A 9,386-nucleotide genomic window follows, 5' to 3' on the forward strand; every position below is an offset into this window, starting at 1 on the left:
TGCACCAAGACTAACTACGCACACACCACACAATGCATCCGAAAACTGTCTCAGTCATTAAAATGCAACACATGTCAGGTCATCAAATAAGATACGTAAAAGAGGAAACAAGGGCTGAACGACCACGACCCTGCCTGTTTTAAACGCCTTTTTAAGAACTTGTAACCACTCATTTATTCCCTTAGTTTTTGTCTGCTTTATCTTTCAGATAATTACTTGTGCATCAACATGCTTCGTGACAGGACTCATATTGGAAGCAGTTATTCTCCCAGTTCTGTGTTCACTCCAAAGATGTGATCTGTACTGTTGTTTTGTGGACTCGACCAACCACATCCTACTTCTTTTGCTTCTTCTGAATTGACTAAAGGCTGTGTGTGTGTATGTGTGTCTTCATGCTCTTGAGGCCATTTTTGACTGATGACACGTAAATTGGCGATGAAAAGATAAATGTTAATTGCAGAGTGAACTGTGACGCAAGCGAAGGTATCGCAAATGCTTCTTAATATGCCTGTGCGTGGCGTCCTGCGGTTGTAGGCTACAATTCTCAGAGAAAGTAGAATAATACAATACAATACAAACAATAACACTGTCCAAACGTCCATTTCCACTGTCTTGAAGAGTTTAAAGCTTCATTTATTCTGGTTACTTAAACCATACAATAATACTTCATAATGCAAAGATTTAAATAATACCAAGGGTTGCAATTGCAAAGATCTAGTGGGTTGTAGTTAACCGCCTCAGTACAGTCAACATGAACAATACCTGAGGCAAACAAGGGTAGATAATAATTGAGTGAAGTAAACTGCAATGTAAGTGTTTTTAAGGGGCCATGAAAATACCAAGTGTGTTATAAAGTTAATATTACCAATTTAAATATTTGAAGAAAAAAATTAAAGGATGGAAATTATAAAATAAAAAAGTGTTTGTAAACAAATATATTGAACAAAAAGTGTGACAGGTTTGGATTTATTTTCAGCAAGAGTTAAATTATGTGTACCCACAGTTATCAATGAAACCTTTAAACTCTCACCATAAAATGGGTCAAATAATTACAGATGCTGGTTAGATTGTAAACAATTGTTTTCACACCAACCCCGGGAGTTAAACTCACAACATGCATGATATAGCATTCACAAACAAGAATTTGTCACAGGTTTTATACAAAGCTGCAGTTTTATCATGGCACTGTCATTCCAACCTGTGGGTATAGAAGATAGTCTGATCCCTCTTCTAGAGTCTTTTTGTGAACAAGGACTCTGACATGCATGCCGTGTTTGCCAAAGGTGGCTGCAGCTTAATAAATTAATGTTGGCTTTGTGAAGTCATGAGACAGCTTAATACATTACAATTTGCCCCTGGCAGTACTGAACCCATTATTAGTGGGCCCTGAACCACCTGACCACAGTGCCAGTCAACTAACTTGTTAATTTAAATCCAAATTTTTAAGATGCAGAGTTTGCAGAGAATCACATTTAAGTGCTCACAATACTTCTTCTTTGATGGCAAGGTTTGAAATGACTTTTCACCCACTTAAACTACAAAATGAGACCTATCAGTATAATTAGTTTAGAATCGTTTAGAATCAAAAATGTATTAATTGGGATAGTTGCCCCCAAAATAATAAAGTTAAATGGTAACAATTTCCAAGTAAAACCAAAAGGATTTATTTTTTGAGGATGCCCAATGCAGAATCTATTTTTTTTGTTGAATAAATCAAACTTATTTGAAAACAAAAATTAAAAAGAAATTATATTCTTTTTTCAAATTCCTACCTTAAGAAGGGTTTCGCTCATGTGACCTAGTCCTTGCTTTTCGAATTACAAACCTACAAAAACTCATAGTCTCATATCATATGATAAAATTATAGGCATAACAAACATACCATTATTACAGTACCAGTAGGGTCTAACAATAAAGCTTACAACTTGATGCTTTATGGTACAGTGTACTAAAAGTATCATTTTTGTAATACATGCACAAAACAAAGCACAAAGTATGTAATTATATTATGCACAGAATCATGTTCGTACAATACGTGTACATCAAACTTGTATAAACTGAACCCTTGATAAAAACATGTTTATGCTAGGACTACTTCTAAGTTCTAGAAACTAGAACTTAGAAGTATGCTAGGACCTACACCAGAACCTTGTCGTACTTGTCATGTCATTATCTACGGTATAACCATGGAGGTAGAAATAGATTTATATTAATAAATATAAACATAAACCACAATTACTTAGTCACTTTTGGTCACTTTAATTTTGAACCATATCAGTGGTAGACCTAAAAAGTTGATGGTGTGAGAAATAAGGAAAAAGTATCATCTGCCACATAAAGTTTTAAAAATGTACAACTACCGTGATTGAAAGCTATTCTATTTACGTCCACGTCATTGCTGATCAGTATTACAGATACAATCGAATCAAGACAATGTAACCATTGATGGGCTTTATCCATAGAGCTATATCTAGACTCTATAGTCTATACCAGGAATAAGAAATGATTGTTTTTTTTGTAAAACAGTCATGACAGTCCTCGATCATCATGACCTTGGCAATGTTTCTCTGTTTTGTAACAGAAAAAAATGTCTTACTTTTGTCATGGAGGTCGTCCATACTTTTGTCGAAGTATTTATCAGCACAAATCGGAGTCACTGGTGGGAAGTGTTGGTTGTTATTTCCGATCCTTCGAGGGTGACTGATGGTTGCGGGAGGGTCACTGATCCGTGTTGCAACTTCTCGCCATTGACCTTGTCAATGTCAGTCTTCCGACGCCCTACAGACGTAGACGGGCAAACCTAAAAACAGTAATTTTATCGCGAAAAAATGTCGCCTTTGGAGTTTGTCTTCAACTACTGTGTCTTGGCACATTCACTTTAGCTAAAGATTACCTTAGTTCGTCTATGCCAGAACTATTTATTCTATCAATCAGCTCTTTTTCGGTCACTCCTGCCACATCCATTTTGCAAACCGATCGATCGTGTACGAACGTTGAACGTTGTTTACTTTTTTGAGCGAGGTGCCAAATTTTTCCCACAGTCCTTTGCGCGCACATGCGCAGTTGTTCAAAATCGCTATCTGCAATAGACCATTCTTTTGCAACGTCACAGCCCGAGTTTTTGCCAACCCAGATTGGAAAACTATGGAAAGCCGTAAGTGCAAATTAAGAAAAGATCGCTATTTTTTGTAACAATGTAACCAAATTTGTTGATTTTGTTAAAAACAAAACAAATAATTGTGAGAGGCATTTTATTTAATTGAAAATTTGCAGGAAATGCTGAATTTGGTTAAAACATCTGTTTTTAAGATTTAGTGTTTTACTAACATTCGGCCGACCATGCCAACCAAGGCGGTTTGTTTATCAACAAAAGAAAGGTCTATAAGAACTAGAGGGCGCACTGACCATTTTCTAAGTTGACAAAACTGGCATCTCACAGCGTGTGTTTGTGCGGCCATTTTGTAAGTTGAACAAACAGCATCGCGTGAGCGTTCAATAAAAAAAACCTCAAACGTGTATTTCATATTCGGCGCGCGTATAGAATGGCGCGCTTGTCATCTTGCGGTCCCGTCGCGTTTGTGCAAGAAGCATCACCAGTGCGCCCTCTAGCTAGTTCTAATATATAACTCTATGGATTCAGCCTGGCTGATGTCAGACATGTGCCAGGTTTAGCCACAATGTGTCAGATATTTCTAGATCTGTGCCTGTTCTGGCCACACGTATCATCAGCTCAGATAATGGCAAATCTGGGCAAGGTGTTTCCACCAAACCAGGTCAGATGGCGTCAGATCTTAGCCAGAAGTGACCAAGCCCGGAAAAGTAATGTTAGATCTCTGCCAGGTCTCGCCACACCTGATCTGATGATTTCAGATCTTTGCAAGATCTGACCGAACCTACTCGAAGAATGGCAATATTTGTTATCATGGTTATACGCCAATAATAAAAGGGGTGTTTTGCCTTGCACTGAGATTCCTGGTTTGGCCACATCTGGCCCAGAAATGGCAACATAATCAGCTGTGGCAATACAGCTGGCCCATACCTGTTATTCTCTGATCTTGTGTTGCCTGCCCTGGCACAGATCTAAAGATTCCTCTGCCAGGCCAAACCGGGCCCGAATTTTAAAATCTGACCAGGTGTGGCTAGATCTGACACAGATCTAACAGTTGGATACCCAGTTTGGCCAGACCAGGCCAAAAACTGATCATCTAAAGTCCTGTTCTGGTCAAACCTGACCCAGATCTGCCCTCAGATCAGGTGTTGTCAGACCTGGCACAAGTCTAATATTAACATTACGGCCTGGCCACAGCTGGCTTAGGTCTGACGCCATCCAAACGTGTGTGGCATGACCTGACACAGACCTAACATTACGGTTACCTGGTCTTGCAGTACCACTCCAAGATCTGCCATTCTTTGGCATTCTGATCTTGATCTCAGCTGGTCTGGCCATGGCCCACCAGATCTGACAGCAACTGAACCGGGGCGGTCAGGTCAGGCCAAGATATTGTAACGATTCCGGGGTGGGGTATGGTTCTTATGAATTTAACCAAGCCGCCACTCTGGAATCTGAAGAAGCCACAGGGGAAGGATGAAACATAATATTGGGGGATTGTCCTTAAACTCATCGGATGGGGCACATTGAAATAAATCAACTGTTTCAAACAGAGGGTTGACATTAACCGCAAGGAACTACACAGTGTGTATTTTATTTAATCATACATGTTCAATCACAAAATGTACATAGCGCCCTCTCTTGATTTAACCGGTATTAACTTAAGGTAATCTGCAATCAACCAGTTCGCTGGTTCATCATTCGCACGCAGCAGTACATGGTAGCGTGGCTGCTCGTGTTGTGGTAATTATCTAATGAGATTCGCCAATAAAGTGAGTAGCATCGTTTGCGTGTGTGTGTGTGTGTGTTCTTGAATGGTCTTGAATGGTCTTGAATGGTCTTGAGGTCTTGAGTGGCGATCTCTAGTCTGGAAGCGACTGAGCTCCCTCTGATTGGTTTTCGTCCCCTTTTAAAGCCTAGCAGAAGTACGCGCTGCACGCAGCTTGCCTAAGCCAGAGAACTGATTGGTTAATTTATAAGCGTTAAGAAGACAATGTAAACACATTTTGGTAGCGTGTGCGCTAGCAGTTTGTAAGCGTACGCGTAAAGCGCACGCGAACGCACAGTCCATACGCACAACTAAATGTGTGAACACTTAATTTAGCTGAAGTTAAACTTACAATAATGGTGAATTAGCAAGACATTATAAATAAAGAGATAGCATTTAAGTTGTCTCAACAACTCTATAATTAATTCTAAAACGCAAGGCAGTTTTCGCCACACTACCCCCTTCTAAAAAAATGAATGCGTCCTCGCATTGTATCCGCAACAAGAAAATTTGTACATAACTCTGAAAAGCTGGAACTCAACTTTATGAAATTTTAAAAACTAGCAAAATACTAACTTTCTATTAAATATCAATGAAACATTACATCTCTCAGCAAAAATTGCTCTTGCTTAATTAAAATGGAAGTTATCTTTCTTGAATTTTAAAATCATTGCATCCAAATACAACCATCAAATTCCACTTCGTCAGACATCTTATTTTCCATGGTCCATTACTCTAAACTAATAAAGGGAGAGAGAGCGCGCTTTTAAATAAATAATAAATTATTCCTTCATTAAAACCACAAAATTCCATTACGCTGCTTCTTAAACACCTTAATTTACCTTTAAATACTCCACTTTAACTGTGCCTTTGCCTCAATAAATTAATTAATTTAATCTTTAATGAAAAAGGGGGGGGTTCCACCGCGGTCGCGTCGTTGATGCCTCACTCCTGTTCCTGTGGTTCCCTCAGAGGAGATACCGTCTTGCCAGGGCGTCTTGGCCGTGGAGTCGTCTTGGGTTCCTCTTGCATGGGGATGAAGTCACTTGGGAGGGGTCGTCTTGACGTAGAGGCGTCTTTGGGTGAAGTCGTCGACATTGCCGGAGTTTCTTGTCTTTAGTCTTTGATTATTACTATTCTTTCACCAGTAATAATGTCAATCTGCTGAGCTGATGATGATGCAAACATCCACCTTACACGTGGGTATATTATTGGAGATTCTCTTCCTCTCTTTTTTTTCTTGATTTCGTAGATGAACTGTCTCGAGCAACTCCTTATTGCTCATTTTCTTTACTGTTGCTAGTTTTCTCTGCTTTTTCTTTATAATTTTACACTGCAACTATACTGGATCAATAACTTGCGGTCTCTCCGCAAAAAACTTATGAGGGCCGCCCTCCATAATATCCACTCACTCCGTGCGTGCACGTTGCATCCAAGCACGAGTAGTATACAACATCCAGCATAACTTGATTAGGTCTCTACTCAGGTCGAAGGTGTTGGGCATACTGACGTCTTGAAGAGGCTTGCTTTTGATGATAACCGCAAAAAAATATATTCTCGTCGGCTTTTGAAACAGTGATCAGTTGTTTCTCCCAAAGTCTATTGTCGCTTATTAATCATCCTTGCTGCATCAGCCGTCTTGGCGTCATCTTTGTGCTCTGTTTCGTCCTTTGCCTTTGCAGTCGTCCCAATCTTTGCAATAGTCTTCATTAATTCCCTGCGGGCTCTTTTCACTCCAGCCCTTTATTCTTGAGTTCATCTCTCTTTGTTTACGTGTTTTTCCATCTTTAAAAATAAAAACTTCTTTTGCATCATCAAAGGCCTTGTATTTTCTTTTTATCTGTCTCCATATCTTGCCGGTGGCCGTCTCTCTCTGTGACTGCGACGCGCCTCGCAATTGTCTTGTTCCAGTCCCTCATCTTTCTCGAGGTTGTCCAACTGGTTTCTCTGCTGGCAAGGCTTCTCTTTATTTGTCTTCGCCGTCGTCTCACTGGTTTCTCTGTCTTGACTTAGACTTTCACTTTCATCAGTCTTTTCCGTCATCTCCAAGGTTTCTTTATCTTGATGTCGATTGTCACGAGTATCTTGCCGTCGTTCTGTACCATTTTCATCTCCATCCACCGTTGCTGGAGTTCGTGCCCTTGCCGTGTCTTGATACCACGTTGGCGCATTCTCTCCAGTGTAAGGTTTCAGTCTGTTGTAGTGTACAATTCTTGGCTTCCCCTTTGCCCCCTTCTGAATTCGGTAGGTGACGTCACTCATACACGTTGTTACCACATATGGTCCATCCCACGGTAATTGGAACTTGGGGCAATGACCTCGTTTTCGTTTTGGGTTGTACAGCCATACTATGTCTCCTTTGCTGTATCCCCCATGGTCTGCTTTGTGGTCATAGTTGCGTTTATGTCTGTCACTTGCAATTTGAAGGTGTTCTCGTGCGTATTGATGGACTTGCTCCATACATTCCTGGCGACGAGCGACATATTCAACTTGATTTTCTTGCTGGTCATCTTTCGGTCTCTCCATTAGTAAATCGACCGGCAAGGTTGCCTCTCTTCCCATCATCATCTCATTGGGTGTGTAGCCGGTTGTTTCGTGATCAGCAGATCTATAAGCCATCATGACATATGGCAAATAGATATCCTAGTCTCTCTGGTTATTGTCTACGAACATGGCTAGCATCCCTTCAATAGTTCTATTTGCCCTCTCTATCATCCCGTCCGATTGAGGATGCAGTGCCGATGTTCTTGTTTTATCAATGCCAAGTAAATTGCATATTTCTTTGAAAAGGTGGGACTCAAAGTTTCTCCCTTGATCTGTATGGAGCTGCATCGGGACGCCATATCTGCAGACGAACTGTTCAACAAAAACCGTCGCTATGGTAGTGGCTTCCTGATTAGGTATTGCATAGGCCTCGGTCCACTTTGTGAAGTAGTCAGCTATAACCAAAATATATCGGTTGTCTCGATCAGTCTGGGGTAGTGGACCCAACACATCCATGGCAACTCTTTCCATGGGTACTCCTACGTTATAGGTTTTCATCGGGCCTCGGCGGGTCTTGTTTGGAGACTTTCTTGATGCACACTTGTCGCATGTTGAGACAATGAGATTCACATCTCGTTGCCATCTGTTCCAGTAGTTTTGTTACAAGAGTCTTCCTCAAACTCTTTGGAAGAACAATCTGCCACTTGATGATATCGCCAGTCACGGTTTCCCATCGTCTGCATAGGACGCCGTCCCGAATGTGCAATCTTTCCCATTGTGCCCAGTAGCTCTTTACTTCTGCACTTTCAGGTGAAACCTCAGCCCACCGTGGTCGCTCGGCTGAAGTTTCCTTCCATTGGAGTATCTTGCATACACTCTTGTCTTTTCTTTGTGCGTCTTTAAGTTCTTCTTCCGTTATAAACTGTTCCTCGTCGTTGTTTCTTTCACTTGCTTGCTCTGGAGCACTTGTCGTGACGATTCCACAAAACGGTTGATCAGCAATCTCTACAGATGCGTCATCAACAATTGGTCTTGTACTTTCACTTGTTCTTTTATGCTGTCGGGGCTTTCTCATGCTGTACTTTATTTCTTTTGCTGTGCTGTATTTCTCCGTCTTGTCACACTGTTTGCATTCATTGGCACAAGGTTTTCTTGACAGACCGTCAGCGTTCCCATGCTGCTTACCAGGACGATGTTGGATATCGAAATCATAGGCGCTCATAAGTTCCAACCATCTTGCCATCTGTCCTTCCGGGTTCTTGAAATTCATTAGCCACCGAAGTGCTCCGTGATCTGTCCGGATGAGAAATTTCCTGCCATACAAGTAGTGATGAAAATGTTTGGTGGACGCAACCACTGCGAGTAATTCCTTTCTTGTTACACAATATTGTCTCTCTGCTTTAGCCAAGGATCTGCTGTAGAATGCGATGACCTTCTCATTTCCATCTTGAACTTGTGATAACACTGCCCCTACTCCTTGATTACTTGCATCTGTGTCTAAGATGAAGGTTTCGTCACTTGAAGGGTACACCAGTATTGGAGTGGTTGTCATATCCCTCTTGAGTCGTTGAAATGCATCTTCACACTCCTTTGTCCACACAAAATTAATTTGTGTCTTCTCTGTTAGGCGGTGCAGAGGTCTTGCAATTTCAGCAAAATTTCTGACGAATCGTCTGTAATATGAGCAAAGTCCTAGAAAGCTCCGAACTTCAGTCACTGTTCTGGGGGTGGGCCATTTATCAACTGCCTCTGTCTTGACCGGATCTGTCTGTATACCTTGACTTGAGACGACATGTCCCAAAAATGTCACTCTCTCCTGAAAGAGATGACACTTCTTTGGACTCAACTTAAGGCCAGCTGTCCTCAGTCGCGTCAGTACTTCTTGTAATCTTTGAAGGGCTGCTTGAAAATGATTTCCATAAACGATGACGTCATCAATGTAGAGTAAGCAGGTCTGCCATTGAAGTCCGGAGAGCACTCGTTCCATCAGGCGTTCAAAGGTTGCGGGCGCATTACATAAACCAA

This window comes from Asterias rubens, chromosome 9 (genome assembly GCF_902459465.1).
Source record: "Asterias rubens chromosome 9, eAstRub1.3, whole genome shotgun sequence".
NCBI lineage: Eukaryota > Metazoa > Echinodermata > Asteroidea > Forcipulatida > Asteriidae > Asterias > Asterias rubens.